The sequence below is a fragment of the Panthera pardus genome, unplaced genomic scaffold, assembly GCF_024362965.1.
Source record: "Panthera pardus isolate Hobbes unplaced genomic scaffold, ASM2436296v1 HiC_scaffold_22, whole genome shotgun sequence".
NCBI lineage: Eukaryota > Metazoa > Chordata > Mammalia > Carnivora > Felidae > Panthera > Panthera pardus.
The window spans coordinates 12,823,890-12,838,890 of NW_026526788.1; the positions used below are offsets into that span (position 1 = coordinate 12,823,890).

General features: G+C 51.5%; 1 protein-coding gene across 1 annotated transcript in view; it reads left to right on the top strand.

Annotated features, from left to right (window-relative positions):
- The first annotated feature begins 12,264 nt into the window (after positions 1-12,264).
- The window catches only part of ASAH2 (N-acylsphingosine amidohydrolase 2), an 85,217-nt gene continuing 82,480 nt past the window's right edge, over positions 12,265-15,001 (top strand). The window contains exon 1 of the mRNA XM_019430018.2: positions 12,265-12,398. The gene's annotated coding sequence lies outside the window, so the exon portion shown is untranslated. The remainder of the gene's footprint in view (positions 12,399-15,001) is intronic.

Here is a 15,001-nt window from a genome sequence, read left to right on the forward strand (position 1 = left end):
AAAAAAAAAGGGGAGGGGGGGCGCCTGGGTGGCTCGGTCGGTTGAGCGTCCGACTTCAGCTCAGGTCGTGATCTCACGGTTCGTGGGCTCGAGCCCCGCGTCAAGCTCTGTGCTGACAGCTCAGAGCCCGGAGCCCGCTTCACTGCCCTTCCCCACTTGTGCTCTGTCTCTCTCTCTCAAAAATAAACAAAAGCAGGGAGTCCCAATTCAGAGGCTGTACAGCCTCCAGCGTCCAGGTTCCCGTGTTGAAGGATGTGTAGGGTGCGGCTTCCGGGGCAGGAATGGCATTCCACGTGAGGATAGGGAAGGTTCTGGCTCCCTGGAGGGGGCCGGCCCAGAGTTTTCTCCCAGCCCTCCGGTGGCCTAGAGCCACGTGTGTTTTGACGGTCTCTTGTTGGGCACATAGACGTTAAAATTGCTATGTCTTCTTGGAGATTTGACCCCTTTATCATTATGTCATCTCTCTATTCCTGAGGATATTCTTGTTGTGAAGCGTGCTTTGTCCGAAGTTAAAATAACTTGAGCTTTCTTCTGATTAGTGTTAGTATGGTATATATCTTTCTCCACCCCTTTATTTTTAACCTGTCTGGATCTTTTTTTTTTTAATTTTTTAATTTTTTTAAATTTACATCCAAATTAGCATATAGTGCAACAATGATTTCAGGAGGCGTTTCCTTAGCGCCCCTTCCCCATTTTGCCCATCCCCCCTCCCGCAACCCCTCCCGTAACCCTCGGTTTGTTCTCCATATTTAAGAGTCTCTTCTGTTTTCTCCCCCTCCCTGTTTTTATAGTATTTTTGCTTCCCTTCCCTTATGTTCATCTGTTTTGTCTCTTAAAGTCCTCATAGGAGTGAAGTCATAGGATTTTTGTCTTTCTCTAATTTCACTTAGCGTAATACCCTCCAGTTCCATCCATGTAGTTGCACATGGCAAGATTTCATTCTTTTTGATGCCGAGTAATACTCCATTATATATATACACCACAGTCTCTTTATCGTTTCATCCATTGATGGACATTTGGGCTCTTTCCGTACTTTGCCTATTGTTGATAGTGCTGCTATAAACATGGGGCGCGTGTGTCCCTTCGAAACAGTGCACCTGTATCCCGTGGAGAAATGCCTAGTTGTGCATTTGCTGAGTCGTAGGGTAGCTCTATTTTTAGTTTTTTTGAGGAACCTCCATACTGTTTTCCAGAGGGGCTGCACCAGCTTGCATTCCCACCAACAATGCAAGAGATCCTCTTTCTCCGCATCCTCGCCAACATCTGTTGTTGCCTGAGTTGTTAATGTGAGCCATTCTGACAGGAATAAGGTGGTATCTCATTGTGGTTTTGATCTGCATTTCCCTGATGATGAGTGACGTAGAGCATTTTTTCATGTGTCGGTTGGCCATCTGGATGTCTTCTTTGGAGAAGTGTCTATTCATATCTTTTGCCCATGTCTTCACTGGATTATTTCTTTTTTGGGTGTTGAGTTTGATAAGTTCTTTGTAGATTTTGGATACTAACCCTTTATCTGATATGTTGTTTGCAAATCTCTTCTCCCATTCTGTCGGTTGCGTTTTAGTTTTGCTGGTTGTTTCCTTTGCTGTGCAGAAGCTTTTTATTTTGATGAGGTCCCAGTAGTTCATTTTTGCTTTTGTTTCCCTTGTCTGGATCTTTATATTTAAAGTAGGTTTCTTATAGACAGAATATATAAACAGAAAAACAGCATCTTGTTTTTCACCTATTCTGACGATCTCTTGTTTTTTTAATTGATGTATTTAGACCTTTCACATTTAAAGTACGGTTAACCTTTGAACCACACGGGTTTGAGCTAAGCAGGTCCACTTACACATGGATTTCTTTTTCAGTAAATACAGTACTGTAAATGTATTTTCTGATTTTATTAATATTTTATTTTTTCTAGCTTCCTTTTTTTTTTTAAGTTTATTTATGTTGAGAGAGAGAGAGGTAGAGGGAGAGAATCCCAAGCAGGCTCTGCACTGCTAATGCAGAGCCTGATGTGGGACTCAAACTCACAAACTGTAAGATCATGACCTGAGCTGAAACCAAGAGTCAGGTGGCCAACTGACCGAGCCACCCAGGGGCCCTTCTCCAGCTTTATTCTAGGAATGCAGTATATAGAATACAAAGTACGTGTTAATCAATTGTTTATGTTAGTGATGAGGCTTCTGGTCACCAGTTGGCTATTAGTCAATAAGTTTTGGGGGAATCAAAATGTATTTGTGGATTGTTGACCCCTCTCCTTCCCCCTACCAGCAGTTCATCTAAGTTTCCATAAGTGTTCCTTCTAATTTATGGCTTCAGCGGCTTCTGCTCCATGTAAGCAGATCTCACCTGTGAGATCTGGATGCACCTGTCTCTCCAGGTTCGGGCATGGTGGTTGGAACCATTGACCCCAATCCTGTGATGGCTCCTAGAAAAGTTGTTTTTCAGTTTGTCCAGCCTTTTCTAGTTGTAAGGATAGGAATGGTGACCAGACTCCCAAGCTTTTTCCGTCTTAAACATGAAACCAGAAGCCCTTGGTGACCCAGCTTTTGTAGTCAAATAAATTTGGGAGTTAGTGACTAAGCCGTTATCTCTAGAGTGCCCTTAATGTCTGGACATACAAATCTGTGTCCTAACAACAAATGAAGAACTAAAACTAAAACGGCTGGTAGAGTCCACTGTCATGACTTCCAACTCTGCGCACGTGAGCTGTCCAGAAGAACGTGAAGATAATTAACGCTGGACTGGGGAACAGAGGGCATTCGTGCAGGTGGCTTAAATGTGAGCTTACCCAGCAGAGCCTTTGATGTGCCCTCCCACAGGTGACCTAGGATGCAGCCGGGCACTAGAGCAAAGCCCAAAGTCCAGAGTAGCCTGAATGACTTTCCCTCTCTTTCTTTCTTTAGACTGCTCTAGTTGTTAGTTGTCTGACTGCTGTGGCATATCCCGGGCTGGTCCCTGGGAAACAACTGCCAAGGACGTTGGTTAGGAACAAATATGGCTGCTTATGAGGAACCTCAGAACATTAAGAGAAAATGTCGGGTGCCGACAGTCCGGAATGCTTGGTCCATTTCTGTCCAAGTGCTTACAGTATGTTCTGTTGGGTTGGTCAGTTTCTTCTCTCTCTCTCTCTGGCTTGGACCAAGATAAGTTCTAAATTAGTTTAACTTGGTTACTCAAAGCCTTTTTCAGCGTGAGTAGGAAATACAGAAAGTGGTATTCTTGTAGCTGTCCCAGTCCATATTGTACCAAGAACCTCAACCAGAATATCGTCCTTACTTTTATTTCACACCAAGGGCTTTGTCCGGCTCCTCTCTCAAGCGTTGGAGTCTAAGATGCGGTCGCGCTTGGGAGATGCAGTGTGTCATGTTCAAACACAAACCAAGGGCAGCTCCTGAAAGAACGTGAATCATTTAGGCCAGTTACGTGTGTCGTGGTGTAATGTGGGGTAATGAGGAGGCACACGTACCAGTTCTGTGCTCAGTAAACAACCCCTGGCATTATAGAGAGGGAAATGAGAGAGAGAGATGGAAATGGGGCCCCTGGGAGCCAAGGAAGAAGTCCCAGTCAATGGAAAGACCGGCCCCAGCCAGGGAGAGAGCTGGACGACATACTGAACCAAACCTAGACTCAGCCTTTATCGGGACTTCTGGATTCGTTATCAGTAGACAGAAGCCATGTATGTCTTGGGTCTTTATTAAAAGACTTGCTGGACCGTCCTGAGCATCTGATGCGTGTGCACAATGGTGACTGGGTTACTGGCCGACTCTGACGGAGCAGGACACAGTTATCTCGGATGAGGAGCGAGGGTCACCATGAAACAGAAACGTGTATCTCCATGATTTACTGGTGCTTGGGATCTGCTCCCCTGGCCAGCTCTGTGTTATTACTTGGAGGAACTGGGATGGTTTTAATTGCTTCCTGCTAGTAGTTATCAGCACGGGAGAAGCAGAAAGGGGGTTCCAGCCAAAGCACTCTGTCTTTCGTGCTCTTTTTAATAAAGAGCTTGTGCACAGAATCGGGTTTTCCACGGGGGACGCGTAGCAATGCTCCTCGATATTTTAGGATGTTTCGGGGGGGGGGGGGCGGGTACCTCACTTGGGAAAAAAGTGTGATCTGTGAAAATAAACGTTTGTTTGGAAGGCTTCTCTGAAGTCATCGGCTTTGGGTTTCAAGAGGCCACAATCCAATCGTTGCCAGGCTTACGGAAAGCGTGTTCGTTGCTAGTCCCCGGGGTCACGGGAGCCTTCTGACCCCTGGCTGCCGTTGGGCTGTGACGGTGGCCCCCGGCAGGGGTAAGAGCCGAGAATGCTGTGTTTGCAGCAGAAGCTTCCTTGACGCAGCAGGAGCGTCACAGCCGCTTCAGCGAGCCCCGCAGGCTCTGTGCGCACCAGAGGGGGCCGGATGGATCTGCAGGCGTATGTTGGCTGGGCTTCTCCGCAGGCTCCGGGGGCGAGCACGTAAAGCAAAGCTTGTAGAGGAGCTGTGCACACGTCTGCCCGGGAAGTGTCGCCGGCCCCGGACATGGGAGCACATTCCTGTGCTCACCAGCGGACACCAGATGACCCCAGGGCTTAATCTCTGCCCTGCAGCTCGCCCTGGCCTCTCCAAACCCTGGGGCCCAATGGCTGCTGCTGAGGTTTCCCCTGGGGCTCCGGGTTCTTGAGCAGAGGGATCAAAGCAGGGAACGCGGCCAGAAGGCCCTGTTCCCTGTTTTTGCACAATCCTCGGTACCAGCAAGAAAGGGCTGCGGCGGGGGGGGGGGGGGGGGGGGGGGGGGGAGTGGGGGGGGGGTGGAGAGATGGCAATACGGTACTTCCTTCGGGAGGGAAAATGTCAATGTATTCAGCACACATAACCCCCACATACTATTAACATTCACCAAGTGTGAATTCAAACAAAAGTCACCAAAATTAGATGGGAAGGGATCGGAAATGTCACTTTCACACATGCCGGGCTTGGAGAGCTGTGACAAATTGGCTTCCTGTGGATCCGGGCCGTCAAAACTGGCTTGGGACGTTCAGGTCTAATCACCAATTAAACTCGGCAAACACAGCGGATTTGCGCAGGCCCTGGGAGATCCATTTCCTTCTTGGGAATGGAGAGGGCCCGGACCAGCTCTTTTTCATCTGACAAAAAATGAGGAGGAATTGCTGGCCATCTCCCTACCGCTAAAGGAGGTCAGAGCAGGAAAGGCAGGCGGGCTCACTGGAGAGACCCGCTGGTGTCTCACTCCCTCTGCCCAGTCTGCCCAGGAAGGCAGGAAAAGCTCTAGCGGGACCAGAGCCGCTGGGGGCGGGGCCTGGAGGGCCGGTGAGCCTTGGGTCCACAGAACACAGACTTCTCTGTTTCCCAAACTGTCGTTCCCTCGCTCGGGGTGGCGAGTGAGATCTCAGGGGTCACACTCACACAAACACACACGTATGCAAATTTAGCATTCCCATCAGCGCATTTCAAGCCGTAACAAATATTTTATTATGGAAAGTTTTTAAGTCTACGCTAACTTCGTAAGAATCCCACAGTGAGAAACCCAGGTAGGCACCGGCTAGCTTCTACCGTTATTTTCTTAACTTGCTGTGTCACCTATCAATCCATTTGCCTGTCTTTCTATGGGTCTTATCCATTACCCTGATTTTCTGAATGCATTTCAAGTAAATTGCAGACACGTCTCCCTAAATACTTCAGCGTCCGTGTTCACTAAAATTCAAAATTTGTTCCCAGGTTTTGTTTGTTGCTGTTGTTGTGGTGGTAAAATGTATAGGCGATGAAATACATAAATCTTGTGTATATTTGCTGTTTTGACAAATGCATGCACCTATGTTATGCAAACACCTATCGTGACAGAGACGATTACTGGGGCCTTTCTGCCTCTTCCCCATCAATCTTGGCCAGCCCCCCACCCTACCGTGACTCCCAGAGGCAAACACCTACCGTACCTACCCTGATTTTCCACCACACACCTCGCCCCACCGTGTATGATGTGTGTACTCTTTGCATCTGTGTACTTCATTCTGTGTAATATGTTTGCAGTCATCCATGTTGCCGTGCATGTGGATAATCCCTTCCTTTTTATCAGTGACAAGTATTCCACTGAATGAATAGACAGCAGTGTGTTTATCCACTCCCCTCTGGATTGATACCTGGACAGTTTCAAAGTTGTGCCTATTATGAATAAAGCAGCTTACAATATTCTTGTATACGTTTTCCTTGTGTGTGTGCATGTATTTAGGTCTATATGTTTTCAACTCTCGTAGGTAAATACTACCCAGGTGTGGGATTGCTGGGTCAGAAAGTAGATGTATGTTGAATTTTCTAAGAAATGGGGGCGCCTGGGTGGCTCAGTCAGTTGAGCACCCGACTTCAGCTCAGGTCACGATCTCATGGTTTGTGGGTTCGAGCCGCACGTCGGGCTCTGTGCTGACAGCTCAGAGCCCGGAGCCCGCTTCAGATTCTGCGTCTCCCTCTCTTTCTGCCTCTCTCTCCATCTCTGTCTCTCCCAAAAGTAAATAAACATTAAAAAAAATTTAATTTTAATTTTACAAGGACCAAACCTATAAGCCACATGTCCTTGAATTATTTTAGTGTTTCAGCAGTATTGGCTGTGTTTTCCCACCTATTCAGATTCTTTCCGGTGAATCTTTGTCAACAGTTTAAATACAAATCAATAAATTCCAAAAAAAACCCCAAAACTTTAAAAAATAAGTAATAGAAGGGAACAACAGCAAAATGACCAGACTTGCTCCTAGGAAATTTTTTTCCTTCTGTGAGTTCATAGGGTTCCTTATTATTAAAGTCCGTCCGAATCAGAGGTTCTTTTAGAAAAATTTGGGGAGTAAAAATCTTTTTATAAACTCCACCGAAGGATGACATACGTACAGAAAAGTGCATCCAGAATCATCTTTGCAAACCGTACACATCCGCGTCGCGGGCCTCCGGCTGGAGAAGCAGCATGGCCCGCGCCAGGGCGGCCCCGGGAGATGGGCCACATCGGGCATGATGAAAATTACAAGTGCAAAGACAAGTGGAGGCCCCGCCGAGCTCACCGGGGCATCCCACCGAACACCTAAGGGGTGCCCCCGCAACAGTGAAGGCAGACTCCCCCATTAGAGGCCCTACTGTCCTCTCCCGGGGCTGTCTCGACCCCACACCTCCTCCGGCACCACTCCGGCCGCGTGGATTTCGCCTCTACAGTCTCTCTCCCAACGCCGCGCGGCTTGCACCCGGCATTCTGCAAGGAGAAGCCGTCGCTTTAGCTAAAACTCATCACCGAGTCTCCCTCCGAGCGTCCTGGGGGCACGGTGGGGGGCTGGGGGAGCCCCACGGAATAGAGCAGCCCCCGGCCTCCGCTGGGCCGGCTGAAACGCGAGAGGCCAGGGGACAAGCTGTGTCACTCCGGACGTGGGGCTACTCGTGCCTGGTGCGGGTGGTGTGTGTGAATCAGAGAAACGGCAGCTACGCGCTGGGGCTGTTCTGGGGCCGGAAGGGGAAGGGCTTGCAGGCAGGAAGGGGGCTCGAGTTCCAGGGGGCACGGGATAAGGCCTTCCCGGTTTGCGCCCTGAGCAGGAAGGGGCGCTTCCCCCCCCAGCCCTGTCAGCCGAAGCACCAAAGGTCAGCGGTGTCGCAGGAGCCCCGCAGACCCAGATGCCCCCCGCCCCCCACTCTGGGTTCCAGGCCCGCGGCCCCCGGTCCGGATGAAGGCAGCAAGTGGCCTGTGCGGGCGGCGCACGTCATCTCGAAACCAGTCTAATTGTGAGCACGGCAATGAGAGCAAACTTCGGACAGTGCATCCGAACACAGGAGGAGAATAAGGTACTGCTGCTGTTTCTGGTTTTTGGCACAGGACACACGGCCCCAGTCGGACCCCACGTGGAAATGAAAAGGTAGTGGGGGTCGTGGGAGGCTGGAAGTCATTTAGCAAACTGTAGATGAGTAAAAATTTGGACGCGTCGGAAGAGAGTCAATGGCCCAGGCTCTTCTTCTCTTGAAAGATACTTGGACGAGGGGCACCTGGGTGGCTCCGTCCCTTAAGCGTCGGACTCTTGCCTTCAGCTCAGGTCATGATCTCGCCGTCCGTGAGTTCGAGCCCCGCGTCGGGCTCTGTGCTGACAGCTGGGAGCCTGGAGCCTGCTTCCGATTCTGTGTCTCCCTTTCTCTCTGCCCCTCCCCCGCTCATGCTCGCTCTCTCCCTGTCTCTCTCTCTCAAAAATAAATAAAGCACTTAAAAAATTTTTTTTCACATGACTTTAGCCTCCCTCTTTGATTTCCAACCCTAATTCGCACCAAAGCTAGTCCGTAACTGTCAACTTGGAAACCCATCACGCTTTGCAATGTATTTTCTCCTGGTGTCTCTGCAGAGAATGGATCGCTCCCAGCCCATCTCACTCTCCCCGTGCTCCAGCCCAGAAGGCTGTGGAATCACTCGTGCCTCCTGTTTCTCTCCCATCCTTCGCAGCCCGCCAGGAAATCCTGTTGCCTCCACCTTCTGACACACCCTTACTGTGACCCACCGCTTCCGTCACCTCCGCCTCCAGCCCCTGGTCCCAGCCTCTGGCTTGGGGGTGGGCGGGAGCCTCTCCATCCGCCTCACTGCTCCTCAACCCGCCCCTCTGCAGCGTGTGGTCACCCAGGAACCCGGGTGACAGGTACGCGAGAAAGCTTTCCAAGGCTCAGATGGTGCCGCTGCTCTGCCCGTCAACGTCTCACTGCTTCTCACTGAAGTCAGCGCACCGCCAAGCGTCCTCGAGCCCTTCCCGCCCGCCACCCCTGCTGGTCCACTCCGCACACCTTGGCCCCGTCGCCACTGCTCCAGTCTTGGTCTCGCGGCTCAGGCCCCCCGGGCCAGTTTGTCCTCCTTCAACCCATCCACCGCACTCTCGTCGGGGGAGACCTTTATCACTGGCCTTCCTTTCCCCAGGAATGCGCTCCCTCGGGCAGAAACACGGCTCGTTCTTTCTCCCGCTTCCTTCAGGTGTCTGTTGGACCGTCACGCTGTCAGAGGACTTCTTTGATTATATCACACAGAACAACATTCTCTCACCTCTTGTTCTGCCGCCTTCTTCCTCTTCGCACACACGACCTAACAGAGACCTAACAGATTACATTTATTTTTTGTTTGTCTCCTTCCATGTAGAACGGGGGTCTCATGAGAAGATGGGCTTTGTTTGGGTCCAAAAGAGTATGGTTGCCAGACGGTTGGCATTCAATAGATACGTGAGAATAAATATTGGGTTGGATGAATACCACCTGATCATCACGGTCAAGATTCTGGTGCCCAGAGAGAGCGAAACCAGGTGGAGAGCACCTGCCTTCCCCAGCTCCTGCTCGTCCACCCCACAGTTCTAGGAGGCTTCGTGTTACGCGCTCAGTATTCTTATTGATCAACGTGTTCACTCATTATTATGTAAAGTGCTACAAAGAGCGGCTGGACAACTCCCTATTAAAAAAGAAATAACCCAAGACCAGAATTCTAAAGGATCGAACAACCCAGAGATCTAAATGGGGAGGACGGTAGATAAAGCTTCTGGAAAAATATAGACCGTGTGTTGGGCCCCGAAGAAGGGCGTTGCAGTTATGTTTGCTTCATACCAAACTACTCCAAGCATAGTGGCTTAAAGTGACAGGTGTCTGATTGTGGCTGATAGTTTTGTGGGTCAGGAATCCGGGCAGAACTTGGCTGGGAGACACTGCTCCTCAGTGTGGCATTGGTGATCCTCCATTGGATCCTGCTGGTGGACGGACTGCTTTGGAGTCTGACCCCGATTCACTTGTCTATCTGGCGCCTCCGTGCGGGTAGCTGAAAGGAGACCATTCGGAACTGTGACCAAAGCATCTACGTGTGGTCCCTGCAGCATAGTAGCTTCAGGATTTCCAGACTTCTTACACAGCGACCCAGGCTTCTGTTAAAGACAAGACAACAGGTCGGTCCAAAATGGAGTTGCTTATGCTAAGCCCCACACCACCAAACTCAGACTTAATTACATTTTTGGCTCTCCAAGAAAGGAATCTTAAACCAGTCAATCGGGAATCACCTCATCAGCACGAGTTAAATCATCTGCCTGAGAGACCCCTGCCTTCCCCTAAAGGAAAGTAACCTTGCAATAACCAACCTGCTTTCTCCCCCCCACCCCCAGCATAACTGTCTTGTCCTGCTCCCTGCTGCCTATAAAAGGCATCCATTTTGCACAGCTCCTCGAAGCCCCTTCCTGTCTGTATTGGGGTGCCGCCCAATACACGAATCATTGAATAAAGCCAGGAAGATCTTTAAAACGGACTCAGTTGGATTTTGTTATTTTAACAGATCCAAGGGCAAGTGCTCCAGGAAATGGAGAATTGACACAAGGCTTTTGTGACCCAGCCTCAGAAGTCACACGGCAGAGATTCCATGTCCTCTGTTGTCATCACGGGCAGCCATAAACCCACCGAGTCTTGGGGTGGGGGGGATGACACAGATCCCCTCTATTCCACGGACGGAGTGTCAAAGAATTTGCAGCCTTGTTTTTGAACTCAGGGAGGTATGACTCAGTTAACCGGGGAGTAGGTGAGAAAGTATTTTGAGGATAAAAGTTTGAGCAGGGATGGGATAGGACAGGTGCATTTAGGAGCCATAAAGAGGCCCAGGTGCCCAGCATGACCAGGAAAATGTCAAAGGCCAGGTCAAAGGCAGAGGCCTTGGGCTGGGTGGGTTTGAATACCCCGTGAAGGAGTCTAGCCTTTGCTCTGCAGACAAGCTGTGTTTGAACTGTGTTGCTCACATACCCCGAAGGGAATTTTGAAAGAAAGTGTTCAGCTTTGCATCCATCCCCACCCCCTCCCCCCACCATGATTTAAAAGGAATCGCAAAGGTCAGCAGCTCTGTGTGGTCATTCAGGCTGATGGAGGCTTTCTACCTACTTCTTCGTGGAACATCCAGGGTCACTGTGGGCATCTCCCTCCGAGACCGCGTGGGAGCCTGGAGAAGCACGTGGGGGGGCCAAGGCCGGCGTCGGTGCCTGTCACTTCCGCTCACGCCCCAGTGGCCGGACCTCAGCGAATGGCCACTCCAGACCGCACAGGACGCCCGGAAGAAGCGAGGAGCACAGATGTCGCGGGAGAGCAAGGAGCCCTCCCTATAGGGCATATATACAGCGTTCTGCACACTGACTGCTGCTGTTGCTTACACGGCCCGTATTATTACGCACTCAGCCTGTAGGCCGTGCCCTGTGCACGGATGCATGTGACTCCCCGAGCGTCAGCTCGCAGGACCCCCAGGTAGACGCGCTTCAGGCGCAGGAGGCCCCGCAGCCTCGGGGCCCAGTTAGGAGGTGAGACATCGCTGTGGGAGGCTCGGCCACTCCAGGCAGGGGGCTGCAGGGGGGGCCCGGGCCGAGTTGGGCCGCAGATCCCTGCGCGGCTGTCCGGCTGTCTCCGGGCGCCTTCAACGGTCCATCCCCAGCCGCTCGCTCCTCCCTGCCTTGCAGCCAACTCCTCCATGAACCCCAGGGTGGATTGTGCTGCGCCTGAAGAAAAGCAGGGCTTTGCCCTGGGCTCAGAGGCAAGCTTCGCCCCTCCGGCTTCTGGGAAGCGGCCCAACAAGAACTAGGAAAGCGGCCCCGGTTTTCAAAATCCTGGGCACCTGTGCTTCCTGTCATGGAGACAACAGACGGACGGGATGTCGTGCCCTTGAGGGGCCTGATCAGACGCGAGAGGTCTTTGTCTTCTCTTCCCTGCCGTCGATACCGGGGCCCCAAAGGTTGGAAGAGTGGATTTCCCACCCCCCCCCCCCCCCCGGGGGCCCCAGAAACCACGCAGTCTAAAGCAGACTGTACTGCAGGCAGCCGATGCTCCGTTTTTTTGGCCGGGCACAGTGTGGACGTTGCTGCGTTTGCTGCCCTGAGCTACCAGGGCGGTTGGGTGTAATCAGTCTCTCCAGTGACACCCTTTCCAGACCAGCGAGGCGGCCCCTCTGCGCGGAGCCTGACTCCTCCGCAGGCAGTGACCCTACCCCACGTCTCTGGGTGGATTTGTCCCCCGACGTCGCCTCGCAGTGCGGCGTAGGGGACCCGGCGGAGGAAAGGGTGTCCTTTTCCACATCAAACGCGGGAGGCAGGTATGTCTGAGAAGACGAACGCCTCCTTCCCACGCCGTGTCCGTGCAGGGTGCTTGGGGACGGGCTCCAGGTGTGACCTTGGGAGGCCCAGGCAGGGTTTTTCCACAAGCAGGCTCAGCTGGGGCGCGTCCTGCCCGGTGTGTGAGTCAGCACACAAGTAGTTAAGTTGGAGAGCCTTGGCTTCCCCGGCTGGTGCATTCAGCCTCCGGGAGTCAGCAAGCGGCAGTGCTCATGAGAGCGGGGGCCGGGGACACCCAAGTGCCCTGGCACTCGGGCTCGCGACGGGGACCCGCTTGCCTCTCTGAACAGCCAGCTGCCGCCGCAGGTACGTAGCTGGGCTTGGATGGATGGTGCTTTGTTTTCTCCCCCGAGGACAGAGAGCCACGGTTGCTCGCGTGTGCACACAGGCTCCCTTGACACTGAGAAGAAACAGATGTTTATTAGCCTCCTGAATAATATGACTTATTAAAATAAGGGACAGGGGCGGGGGGGGGGGGGGGCGGAGAGAGGGGAGAGACGCTTCCTCTCCCCGTGCGTTTCCCTCGCAAAGGCGGCTTTTCTTAATTCTGTGTGCATTCCAGGGCTGTGTGCGCTCAGGTCATTTGAATGTCGCGATCACAGGGGGAATTCGAAAGATGGCCTTTCGCTGTCCTTTCCGTGAATCTTCAGATCCGCGTTCAGAGAGCTGGATTCGGTCTGAAGAGTTGTGTTGCCGAATCGGGGAAGTCAAGCGGCGGGAACTCACTTTCCTACCCCGTTTTCGACAGTGAGATTCGAATCCTTGGTCTTCAGAAGCAAACTTCTTCAGGTTTACCACATAGCTGCAGGATCTCAGACGTGCTGTTTTTCTGGCTCACAGCCCGAGGCCTCCTGGCTCAGATATGTAGGGTGACCTGAGATAACTTTTCGAATCCCAGTTCTGTTGTTGTTGTTGTTGTTGTTTAATTGTCAACTTAGCTATCATAAGGTGTCGTCTTGGCTTCGGGAGTAGATGCCCATGTTTCATCGCTTAAATACGACCCCCGGTGTTCATCCCAGCAGGTGCCATCCTCCATGCCTGTCCCCCATTTCCCCCACTTCCCCCACTTCCCCCACCGCCAGCAACCCTCAGTGTGTTGTCCGTACTTAAGAGTCTCTTATGCTGTGGTCTCCCTCTGTGTATCTAATTTTTCCTTCCCTTCCCCTCTTCTTGTAATGAGTCTGCTCAACTTGGTCATCCTGGCCTTCCCATCCTTTTGGATGACTCTTCTTTATACGAGCCGTTGAAGAATGTCTGAAATTCTGAGTGGATTGGAACTATCCTCAAAAACTCGGACTTGGTGGAATTTCCAAGGATATAGGGACATAAGCAAAGCCTGTCTGGATCTCATTCCATCTCTAATCTTTTTATTTTTTTTTTTAAGCTAGATGACCAGTTTATTATAAAAGGGTATAATTCAGGAACAGCCAGATAGAAAAGATACATAGGCCCAGGCAGGTATGAGGAAGGGGCCCAGAGCCTCCCCGCCCTCTCCAGGGACACCATTGCAGTGAATCTCCACGTGTCTCCCAACCTAGACCCTAGAAGCCCATCCTTTTGGGGTGTCTACGGAGGCCACATTGCAGAGGCGTGGTTGATTCAGTCCTCAGCCCGTCTCTGTTTTGTCACGACCACATCAGCCACCAATAACTGCCATCTGTGGCATGGATGATCAGGGTGATGTCACTGCAGCTGGAGTCAAAAGGATGTGAATTCGAGTCCCACGTGCGTAATTTACTGGCTCTTCGAAATACCTCGAGCCTCACTTGCTTCGTTTGTAAAATTGGGATCCTGTGTGTAAATGTGGTGCTGGTCACACAGAGAGAAATAGATTGGGCTCTGACACCAAAGCTTCCAGTGGAGAGAGAGACACTCATGAAACCCTAGGTACCAGAATGGAGGAGTGTGTAAAGTGTGAGAGGAAGAAATGGGTTAAGCCATGAGCTCCAGCTGGGGGATCGCTGGATTCTCGGTAGGAGGCTGAGGAGAGGCGTGGCCCCCAACCCCGTCCCCTTTGCCAAAAGGAAACCGTTTGTGATGTGAGGTGACACCTAGAAGGCTTGTCTCATTGGCTAAAGAACAGACACCGGTAGCTGGTTTTACACGTTCTTCCAAATGGGCACCTTTCAAAGCCTTCTGCAGGGAGAATGTCGCCAGCCTCCTCCTCCTTTCTCTTCCTCTCACAGAAAAGGGTGCCCCTTCTTTCTACTCCTGCTCCAAGGTCAACGGTAGATGAGAGAAATGGAGAGCTCACCACATCTCTAGCGCAAATGCATCATTGAGAGGGAACCAGGCTAATCTGGACCATCGTCTCTCAGGGCAGGTTCCAGAAGTTCTAGCAGAACCAGGGTGGAATGGGTGTGTTTGAAAAAATGCTCATAAAACCTTTGAGGTAATGAGTTATCCAGTCTTAGGATCAAGACTCTTAAACAGGAGGTGAAGAGCCACTTCCTATCACCGGACTTGAATGTCAAGGGTCACCCTAAAGGGAAAGAACTCTGATACCCAGACCTCCTGCAGCAGGGGACACTTGGGCTGTGACTCTAAGTAGTCCCCCTCCCCAATTTTCCCATCTAGCACGTGGGAATCTGTCCCAAATTTCTCCAGAACACTGGAAACCAGAAACTGTTGTGTCCATGGTCATGAGGCTTCTCCTCGCACCTCACTGAGGACAGCTTCAGTGACCTTACGACGCTCGAGAAGGAGGAAGAAGGTGGTCAGGGGTTAGTCATCCATCACTAGATTCTGGCAGGCGGTGAGGCCACAAGAGGGCGGTGCAGAGAATAGCGCTGATGACCGTGAAGGAGAATTTGAATGTCTGCTGACGAGCTTCTTAGGATCCTGCCAAGAAATGAGGTCCCTGAGGCCCTCCGAGAATCTTCTGCAACTGTTTTCCGTATTGTTTTTCT